Source organism: Cervus elaphus, chromosome 2 (assembly GCF_910594005.1).
Source record: "Cervus elaphus chromosome 2, mCerEla1.1, whole genome shotgun sequence".
In the NCBI taxonomy this organism is placed as follows: Eukaryota; Metazoa; Chordata; class Mammalia; order Artiodactyla; family Cervidae; genus Cervus; species Cervus elaphus.
In genome coordinates, this window is record NC_057816.1 from 13,131,783 (window position 1) to 13,141,964 (window position 10,182).

Below are 10,182 nucleotides of genomic sequence, written 5' to 3' on the forward strand. Positions count from 1 at the left end.
TGTCTCCTTCTTCATTTAGTAACAAAACTATAACTAAATTTCTAGTCTAGAACCACCCAGCTTATTGTTCATTTCCTAGCTTATCTTTCACTTAAAAATGCTTCTCTGACTTCATTGTAGCCAGTGAGAAATGAGTGAAAGTAATTTTATAACTTCTGGTTATGCCCTTAAAGGAAAGGGACATATCCAGATTCTTACAAAGGTTATGCCCTTAAAGGAAGGGGACATATCCAGATTCTTACAAAGTCTGTAAGAAAATTTTTTAACAATAATTTTGCATTTATACTACTTAGGTATATGTGCACTTTATGAACCAATCCTCAAAATAAAAAATAAGACAAATTCAAAATATAAATGCAATCACTAAACCCAACAAAATAATAAGGCTAAACATACTAGTATCAGGATTAAGTTTGGATGCACATTGCAAAAAACTAAAACAATCATACCTTTAACAAGATAAACTTGATGTTTTTTTCTCCCACTGAAATAAATCGGGAGGTGGGCCAGCCAGACCTTGAATGGTATCCATCTTCAAGGTTACTTATTGGTCCAAAGCAGCTTCAAGAGTTCCAGCCATCACATCTGGAAACAAGACAGCCTTTAGCTAGAAGGTAGGGAAGGAAAGAGACTCGTCTCCCAGCTGAATCAGCTCCTTGAAAAAGCAGCCTTCCAAGAAATCGCTCTTACATGTCTGCTATATCACAAGTCACCAGTCATGACTAAGAGCACTGGCAGTTAGGAAATGCAGTCTTTTAGCTACTGGGCACATTGCCTAATAACAAAATACATTTGGTTTTGAAAGAAAAACAGATAATAGAGTATTTTGTAGGCAGTTACAGTTAGGCAGTTTTTAGGCTCCTGCCTAAAAGAACAAAACCTTTCTGGATGGATCAGCCTGAACTGCTGGGCATAATGTGGGAGCCAAGAGGAAGGAGCAGAAGTGAGAAACTACTTGATGATCCAAGCAGCATTCCAGGAAAAAAAAAAAAGAAGAAGAAGACAAACTCGTCACTAGAGCTCTTCTAAGGATTGAATTGGGTATTATACATATCACATGACCCAATTTGTTTTGAAAACTGCTTTTCCAACTCAGGGCCAAACCTCTCTCAATTCTTCAGCTTCTTAAATATCTTGCCTTTGTTACCTCACATTTTGACCGACCTTCTCTCACCTTCCTTACTCCTGTTCACATCACTTTGCCATCCAGTCCACCAGCATAACAAAATCCAGTACTGAGCAGCTAAACAACACTTTTTAGAAGCAGGTAAGAGCAAGATGATTATTACTATTTTAATATTTTTTGTTCCTGATCAAGGTCATCTGAAGGACTGAGATGTATTGGAGTAGGGAGCACTCATATTTCCCCGAATATGCCAACCAGGAATGTGACTTCCTTGGACCTGGAGATGGTGTGTTCACTTTTGTATCCACACATCTTACAGAACAGTAAGTCCCCTATATATGAACAAGTTCCATTTCAAAGGGTGTTCAAAACTGGCCTTTCAGACATTGTAGGTTTGAAAGAATGATACTGTACTACTCTACCCCATATAGTTCTATGCAGTAAAGTACATAAAAGCATAGTATCTTGTCAGGGATGTAACCAAAACGATGTGTGTCAGGCCTGTGAACTAACTGACGTGTTTGGACATTCAAATGCACTTTCACGTCTTTGAAAGTCCTCAACTTGAAGGTGTGTAAATAACAGACTTGCTACTCATGTTTTCAGTGAATGTATGTTGTGAACGAACAAGAGAAGAGAGTAAGGAGCTGCCTGGTCTTTCTCTTTTTGCATGTATGATGGCCACTCTGAAAAGGAATGCCATTGGGTGTAATCGAGGCCTGGTGTATGGGAACATAGCTGCAAGTGACAGAGACCAGGATCCCAGGAGGTGGGACAAGAGCCAGGGTTGGCAGAAAAGAACCAGAAGTACAAAATAGGAAGAAACAAGGTTTACTGGTTTATGGGAGACTCAGCAAACACCGTACAGATTTGTATGGAGTGACTTAGCTGTGGCTTAGAAGAGTAGCCCCTGCGGCTTAAGATGGGGCAGACAGGAGAGGAGAAGGGAGACTGAAACATGAAAATCAAACAAATAACGCCAGTCAGGTATGTCTAGTACTGAAGATGTGTAAGTTCTGCCAATTTATGTGCTCCCTCCTGGGCAGAATTAGGGTAGTAAAAGAGGGAAGGTCGGCACTATGCTATCACCTTATTCTTCTGCTGTCCAGTGAACACTGATTTCTAATTTAAGTTCTTTATAAACAGAGAGTATTCTTTGTATGATAGAATTCTTCTAACATACTGTTCCATATAAACTTTTTCTGCCGTTACGTGCCCAGGCACATGGGCCTCGGTATCTGGCAGGTTCTGTTTCTGCTCTAGAGTGCAGTGTATGGGGATCGGCTGTCGTCTGGGGCCTGGGTTATGTCTTCAATCTGCATTCGCATCTGTGGGGTTAGCTTTAGATGGGTTTAATTCTATCATCTTGCTGTTTGTTTTCAATCTGTCCCATGTTCTTTCTTCCCATTTTTCATTCTCCCCCTGACTGCTTTGCTTTGAGTAGTTTTTATGATTCCCTTTTATATCGCTTGTCAGTTTATTAGCTGTAACTCTTTTTTATGAAGTGGCTGTATTGAGATTCATGGCATGCATCTTTCCCTTGCCAGTCGATCATCAAGTGATCTTCTATTGCTTTACTTGTAGAATAAGAACGTAATCATGCAATACTCTCATTCCCTCCCTCCTGGCCTTTTTGCTGTTGTTGTCACACATTTCACTTCTACATCCATTATAAATCACATGATATATTGTTACAATCTTTGCTTTAAACAGTCAGTTATTTTCTAAAGAAATTAAAAGGAATGGAAATGAGGTTCCTGTGGGGCTTCAGTTACCTGTAGTTTAGTATTCTTCAAATTATTTCAACGCTCTCTTGACACATAACTAGTTTTTCACCCCGTCAAGTCTTCTTTTAATTTAGGGTTTGTTTTGCATAGTTTCTGCTGTTGCTTCTTCAAGTACACTGATATTTTTTTTCTATGTAGTGTCTAATCTGCAATTCTTTCCATCCAGTCCACTTTTTATTTTCTATTTATTTTTAAAAATAGTTTTATTTATTTATTTTTTGCTTCTCGAGTTGCAATGAGCCAGGGCTACTCTTCATTGCAGTGTGCAGGATTCTTATTGCTTTAATTTCTCCTGTTGCAAAGCATGGGCTATATGATAGGTGGAGTCAGTAGTTGCAGTTCCCAGACGCTAGAGCACAGGCTCAATAGCTGTGGTACATGGGTGTAACTGCTCCATTGCAGGTGGGATATTCATGGATCAGGGATGGAACCCACATATCCAACACTGGCAGGCAGATTTTTACCACTGAGTCACCTGGGAAGTTCCTTGTATACCTTTATATGCTTTATCAGTTAATTAGCTATGACTTTTTTTTATTGTAGTTTTAAAAATTCATGCTATTCATCTGATGGCTCAGTTCAGTTCAGTTCAGTCTTTCAGTCATGTCTGACTCTTTGAGACCTGATGGACGGCAGCATGCCCGGCTTCCCTGTCCATCACCAACTCCTGGAGCCTACTCAAACTCGTGTCCATTGTGTCAGTGATGCCATCCAACCATCTCACCCTCTGTCTTCCCTTTCTCCTCCTGCCTTCAATGTTTCCCAGAATCAGGGTCTTTTCCAATCAGTTGGTTCTTTGCATCAGGTGGCCAAAGTATTGGAGTTTCAGCTTCAGTATCAGTCCTTCCGATGAATATTCAGGACTGATTTCCTTTAGGATGGACTGGTTGGACATCCCTGCAGTCCAAAGGAATCTCAAGAATCTTCTCCAACACCTCAGTTCAAAAACATCAATTCTTTGGTGCTCAGCTTTCTTTATAATCCAACTCTCAGAGCCATACATGACTACTGGAAAAAACCATAGCCTTGACTAGATGGAACTTTGTTGGTAAAGTAATGTCTCTGCTTTTTAATATGCTCTCTAGGTTGGTCATAAGTTTTCTTCCAAGGAACAAGCATGTTTTAATTTCATGGCTGCATTCACCATCTGCAGTGATTTTGGAGCCCCCCAAAATAAAGTCTCTCACTGTTTCAACTGTTTCCCCACCTATTTGCCATGAAGAGATGGGACCAGATTCCATGATGACAGTTTTCTGAATGTTGAACTTTAAGCCAACTTTTTCATTTTCATCAAGAGGCTCTTTAGTTCCACTTCCCTTTCTGCCATAAGGGTGCTGTCATCTGCATATCTGAGGTTATTGATATTTCTCCCGGCAATCTTGATTCCAGCTTGTGCTTCTTCCAGTCCAGCATTTCTCATGATGTCCTCTGCATATAAGTTAAATAAGCAGGGTGAAAATATACAGCCTTGATGAACTCCTTTCCCTATTTGGAACCAGTCTGTTGTTCTATGTACCATTCTAATCTCTGCTTCCTGACCTGCATACCGATTTCTCATGAGACAGGTCAGGTGATCTGGTATTCCCATCTTTTCAAGAATTTTCCACAGTTTGTTTTGATCCACACAGTCAAAGGCTTTGGCATAGTCAATAAAGCAGAAATAGATGTTTTTCTGGAACTCTCTTGCTTTTTCAATATTCCAACAGATGTTGGCAATTTGATCTCTGGTTCCTCTGCCTTTTCTATAACCAGCTTGAACATCTGTAAGTTCATGGTTCAAGTACTCTTGAAGTCTGGCTTGGAGAATGTTGAGCATTACTTTACTAGTATGTGAGATGAGAGCAACTGTGTGGTAGTTTGAACATTCGTTGGCATTGCTCTTCTTTGGGATTGGGATGAAAACTGACCATTTCCAGTCCTGTGGCTAATGCTGAGTTTTCTAGATTTGCTGGCATATTGAGTGCAGCATTTTCACAGCATCATCTTTTAGGCTTTGGAATAGCTCAACTGGAATTTCATCACCTCCACTAGTTTTGTTCGTAGTGATGCTGCCTAAGGCCCACTTGACTTCTCATTCCAGGATGTCTGGCTCTAGGTGATGGCTCAGGCTCTAGTTGATGGCTCAGATGGTAAAACAAATCTTCCTCTAATGCTGGAGACCTGAATTTGATCCCCGGGTTGGGAAGATACCCTGGAGAAGGAAATGGCAACCCACTCCAGTATTCTTGCCTTGGAAATCCCATGGGCAGAAGAGCCTGGTGGCCTATAGTCCATGGGATCACAAAGAGTCAGACACGACTAATAGACACTTTCACACTCAATGTCTCTTTACCTTGCCACAGTCTATCATCAAGTGATCTATTACTTTACATGTAGAATAAGAAAAATCTCTTTTAAAAAATGATTTATTCCTTTATTTGCCTGTGTTGGGTCTTAGCTATGGCATGCAGAATCTTCCTTGTAAAACAGGGACTCTGTACTTGAGGAGGGCAAGCTCAGTAGTTGCAGCACATAGACTCTCTATTTGAGACATGCAGGCTTACTTGCTCAGTCGCATGTGGGATCTTAATTCTCTGAGAAAGGATTGAACCAGTGTTCCCTGTATTGCAAATCAGATTCCCAACCACTAGGCCTCTGGGGAAATCCATATATATATATATATATATATATATATATATATATACTTTTAAATATATGTTACATATTTATCATTTCACGTGCTTTGCATTCCTCCATAGATTCAGATTTCCACTACCTTTTAAAGTCCTTCTGACTTGAGGCCTTTTAAACACATTTCTTATTACATTGGTCTGTTGGTGAAGAATTCTTGCAGCTTTTGGGTCTGCAAAAGTCTTTATTTTATCTTGTGTTTGAAATGGATCTTTCTTGGGTATAGAATTCTGAATCAATTGTGTATCTGTCTGCATTTTAAAATGTGGTGCCAGTACCTTCTGACTAACATTGTTTCATGTGCCTAATCTGCTGTCATTCTTATTTATTTATTTATTTTTTATTATGTATCTCTTTTTCCTTCTGGCTACATTTCTTTCATTGCCTGTTTTAAATGAATGAATTATGATGTGCCTTGGTGTAGTTCTCATATTTCTTGTACTTGAGTTAATTGAGTTTTTGTGTTTATGGGTTTAAAGCTTTCATCATATATGGAAAATTTTTGGCCAATAGTTTTGCAGTTCTTTTCTTTATTCTCTTATCTTTAACTTCCTGTGGGGTTCCAGTTGCATGTATTATAGGATTCTTAAAGTTGTTTCAAAGCTCTCTGACACAAAATTCATTTTTTCCCACTGTGTTTTTAAAAAGTTTATGGTTTGTTTTGCATGCTTTCTCCTATGAACTCTAACTAACTAGAGTCCCAACTCTTTGTTTCCAAATCTGGGGAGACTGTTTGGCTCTTCCTGGATACCCCCTCCCTGTGGCATGTGTTGGAAACTCTGTCTAGCATTGGAGCAATTGGAAGGCTCACCTCAGTTGCTTCCCCGTCTCAGGAATCCATTCTCTGCTGCCTGACATTTGATGTACAACAGCTAACGCTTCAGTTTGTCTGGTTTGGAGTTGTTTGAGGCAAGAGGATAAATACGGTCTTTGCTCCTCTAAGTCTGCCAAAATGGAGGTCCCCTTGCAGTCAGCACTCACTGAGTCCCTTGTGCATGCTAGGCACTGACCTCCATGCAGGGGTGTAGACATGATGGGGGAAATGGGTTGGGTCCTTGGGGAGCCCCCGTCTTTCTGGAGAAACATGCTGATTCCTACATAGTAGTTGGAATGTGTTTACACCGAGGACCATCAGAGAACAGGAAGACATCTTTAGGGAATGAGGAAGGAACAATTCCTGGATAGCTAACAGGGATGGGTCAGCAGGCCATTTCAACCTGAAGAAGGTACTGGGAAGAAATTCTAGGCCAAGGGGAGGGAATGGTAGCAGCAAAGGCCGGAGCAGCAGTGTTGGGAGTTCCAGAGGACAAGATCCCATTCCTATTCATCTTTATCCATGTTTAATATTTATCAGGTGATTGGAAACATGAGTGCTGTTTTGGGAGCTGTAGAACAATATTCAGTGGAAGGAATGATGCTGAAGATGAAGCTCCAGCGCTTTGGCCAACTGATGGGAGAGCCAGCTCATTGGAAGAGACCCTGATGCTGGGAAAGATTGAGGGCAGGAGAAGGGGGTGACAGGATGAGATGGTGGGATGGCATCTCCAATTCAATGGATATGAGTCTGAGGAAACTACGGGAGACAATGAGGGACAGGGAAGCTTGGCGTGCTACAGTCCATGGAATCACAAAGAGTTGGACACGGCTTAGTGACTGAACAACAACAGTGAGAACAGAGTGTCCAGTGAAGCCTGTCGTTCATGTGGGAGTGGAGAAAGATTTAGCTGGAAGGGGAGGTTCCCGGTTCTCTGGTACAGATCCTTCAGTCCCAAACCAAAGAACTCAAGATTTTGAACATGTTACCAAAGACTGTTTGAAAAAAAACAAAAAACAGCAAACAAACTGCTTTTGGGAGGATATGAGAGCTTTGACTGTGTTTGTTCTCTAGACTTTACTGTGGGATGTGGAAGAGACCTGGAGAGGGCTGAGTCTGCAAAAGTCAGGCAGGCAGCTGCTGGAGGGCCTGGTGGGCATCCTGCACTAGGAAGGAAATGAATCAAGAGCTCACTGTGGCACTAAAAGTGTACTGCCACCTTTCACCTGTGTGGTGATGGCCTCTGTAGATTCCCGCCAGAGTCAAGAGTAGATCTGAGGAAGCTCTGGACTGGTTTCTTATTTTCTGTGGTATGATTAGTTGTTGCAAACTTCTTGGTGTCATATCTTTTGTTCCTGAGGTCAGGTCTTGGGCAGGTAATGATGTCCCTGTAAATCTCTACCAAACAAATGTTCTCCACTGTGAAATGAAAGGGCATGGTCCCAAGGCACAGTTTTCTCCTTCTAAGGTCCCGGTCTTAGTTAAGAGGAACCAGATCCTAATTTTCTGCTCCCTCAGGGCTACATCCCCATATGTGCCCAGCTGCTATTGCTGACAGAGCCAGGCTCCCAGGACCCAACTGACCCTCAAGCTCCACCGCCTGCCCGTCTGCAGGATGGGCAAGTCCTGCAGACTGTGACCCAGGCAGACTGCCACTGCTCTTAGGTTCCCGAGACAGGAAGCGGGGAGATGTTCACCACTGTCTTGTGGCCAGACTCAGGACCAAGGGTGACCTTGGTGAGGACTCTGGAGCCCTGTAGGATACCCCCAAGCTGGTTCCCTGTGTACCGCAGCTAACCCATTGGCCCAAGGCCAGGGAGGCTGGAGGGTCCCAGGTAAAGAATGGGATCCAACTCTTATCTCACTTTAGCCTGAGAACCAACTCTCCATCCACTGTAGGCTGAATTAATTAAGCAATGTTCATAGACAGCTGGTTGTTTGGGGAGGGGCCACTTGCAGCACCAACCAATGGCAGAGCAAGATCACTAATGGTCTTGGGGCAACAGTTGCCTGGTAACACGGTGAGGGCCAATGGTGCACAGCAATGGCCACCTGCTAAGGTCTGTGAAAGAGCGAATTCTGTTACAGAATTAATCCCATTTTATCACTAAGAAACAAATTAAGAGGCTGAATACTTTGTCCAAGGTCCTGTAGCTAGTAAAAGGTCAACCTTGGGTTTCAATCCAGAATATGAGTTCTGAAGCCTTGAATGAGATTTTCTGTCTTTCATGCCATGTTAACTATTTAGCACTGGGGTGTGGTGAGATTTCCAATTGCAATCCCAACCCCAGAAACTCCTTAGAAAGAAAGAAATCTAAAACAGTCTTCCTTCTGGAGTGTACATGCCAGTGTTTCAAATTGTTGCAGCAGATCATTTCAATGATGTTTTGAGGCAAGTGACAAATGCATGATGGGTGCTTTGCTTTTGATAAGTCCTGTGGGTAGTTAGATGACTAACTATCTGGTTACTTCATTGCATGTTTGGAATCACCCTTGGAAAAGAAAGCTAGTTCAGGTTCACACGTATTTCCTCACTAACCAGCAGGCGTTGGAAGGTTTCTAAGGTAACTGCCGGTGTTCTAGACATGAGGGGCCGAATGGGGACACTTCCATTTAACAGGTTGAGATTGGACTTTGCAGGTTGCCAAAGTAACAGCTTCCTGTGCTACCTAGGAGATGTGGGGAACTGACAGGAGACCAAAAGCCTTTACAGCACTCGTTGCCGTGTGATTTTAGGCTAGAAGTATTTGGCAAGGAAAGGTTGGCTGGTAAGTATGAGGAGGGGAGTAAGCGAGCCAGCTCTTTAGCTCCTGGTGGAGCCAGGAAAACAGAAGTGCTGGCTCAGTCAGAGTTCCCTGTCTTCGTTCAGAAAAGCAGTCATTTTGCTTGACTCACATTGAGCCCTGGGCATGGCGGGAGTTGTCTCTAAACAGAAGAGTGCCAGCACAAGAGGCAGCATAATTCATATTTGTTCCAGACTCAGGAATTCAAAAAGCCTTCTCACGGCTACTCGCTCCTCCCAGGCACACATACAGTCTCCAAGGTGGAATTATCATCATGATGGCCACTTTCCAGATGAGGAAACTGAGGTTAAGGGACTTGATCAAGGTCACATGACTCGGGATATGAGGAGTCAAAGCGGAAACTCAGGATATCAGTTCCCAAATTGTGTGGTTTTGCTCTGCTTCGACCAGGGATGGAGGGTGGTGATCTGCTACTAATTGTGTAGGGAGAAGCAAGCAATATCCAGACTTAAAATGAAGAAACTAGAGAAAACAACTAGACCATTCAAGTATGACCTAAACCAAATCCCTTATGATTTTACAGTGGAGGTGACAAATAGATTCAAGGGATTAAACCTGGTAGACAGGGTGCCTGAAGAACTAATGATGGAGGTTTGTAACATTGTACAGAAGGCAGTGATCAAACCATCCCCAAGAAAAAGAAATGCAAGAAGGCAAAGTGGTTATCTGAGGATGGCTACAAATAGCTGACAAAAGAAGAGAAGTGAAAGCAAACACAAAAGAGAAAGTTAAAACCAAAGGAATGCAGACGTTCAGAGAACAGCAAGGAGAGATAAGAAAGCCTTCTTAAGTGAACAGTGCAAGAAACAGAGGAGAACAATAGGTTGCAAAGACAAGACATCTCTTCAAGAAAATGGGAGATACCATACAAATATGTCATCTGAGGTGGACTAGTCAGAGCTCTCCCTTGAACCCTCAAGTCTCTGAGCTACTTCCCTTATGGGTTAGGTGCCTTAGGGATATAAAACCCTAGGGCAGGTA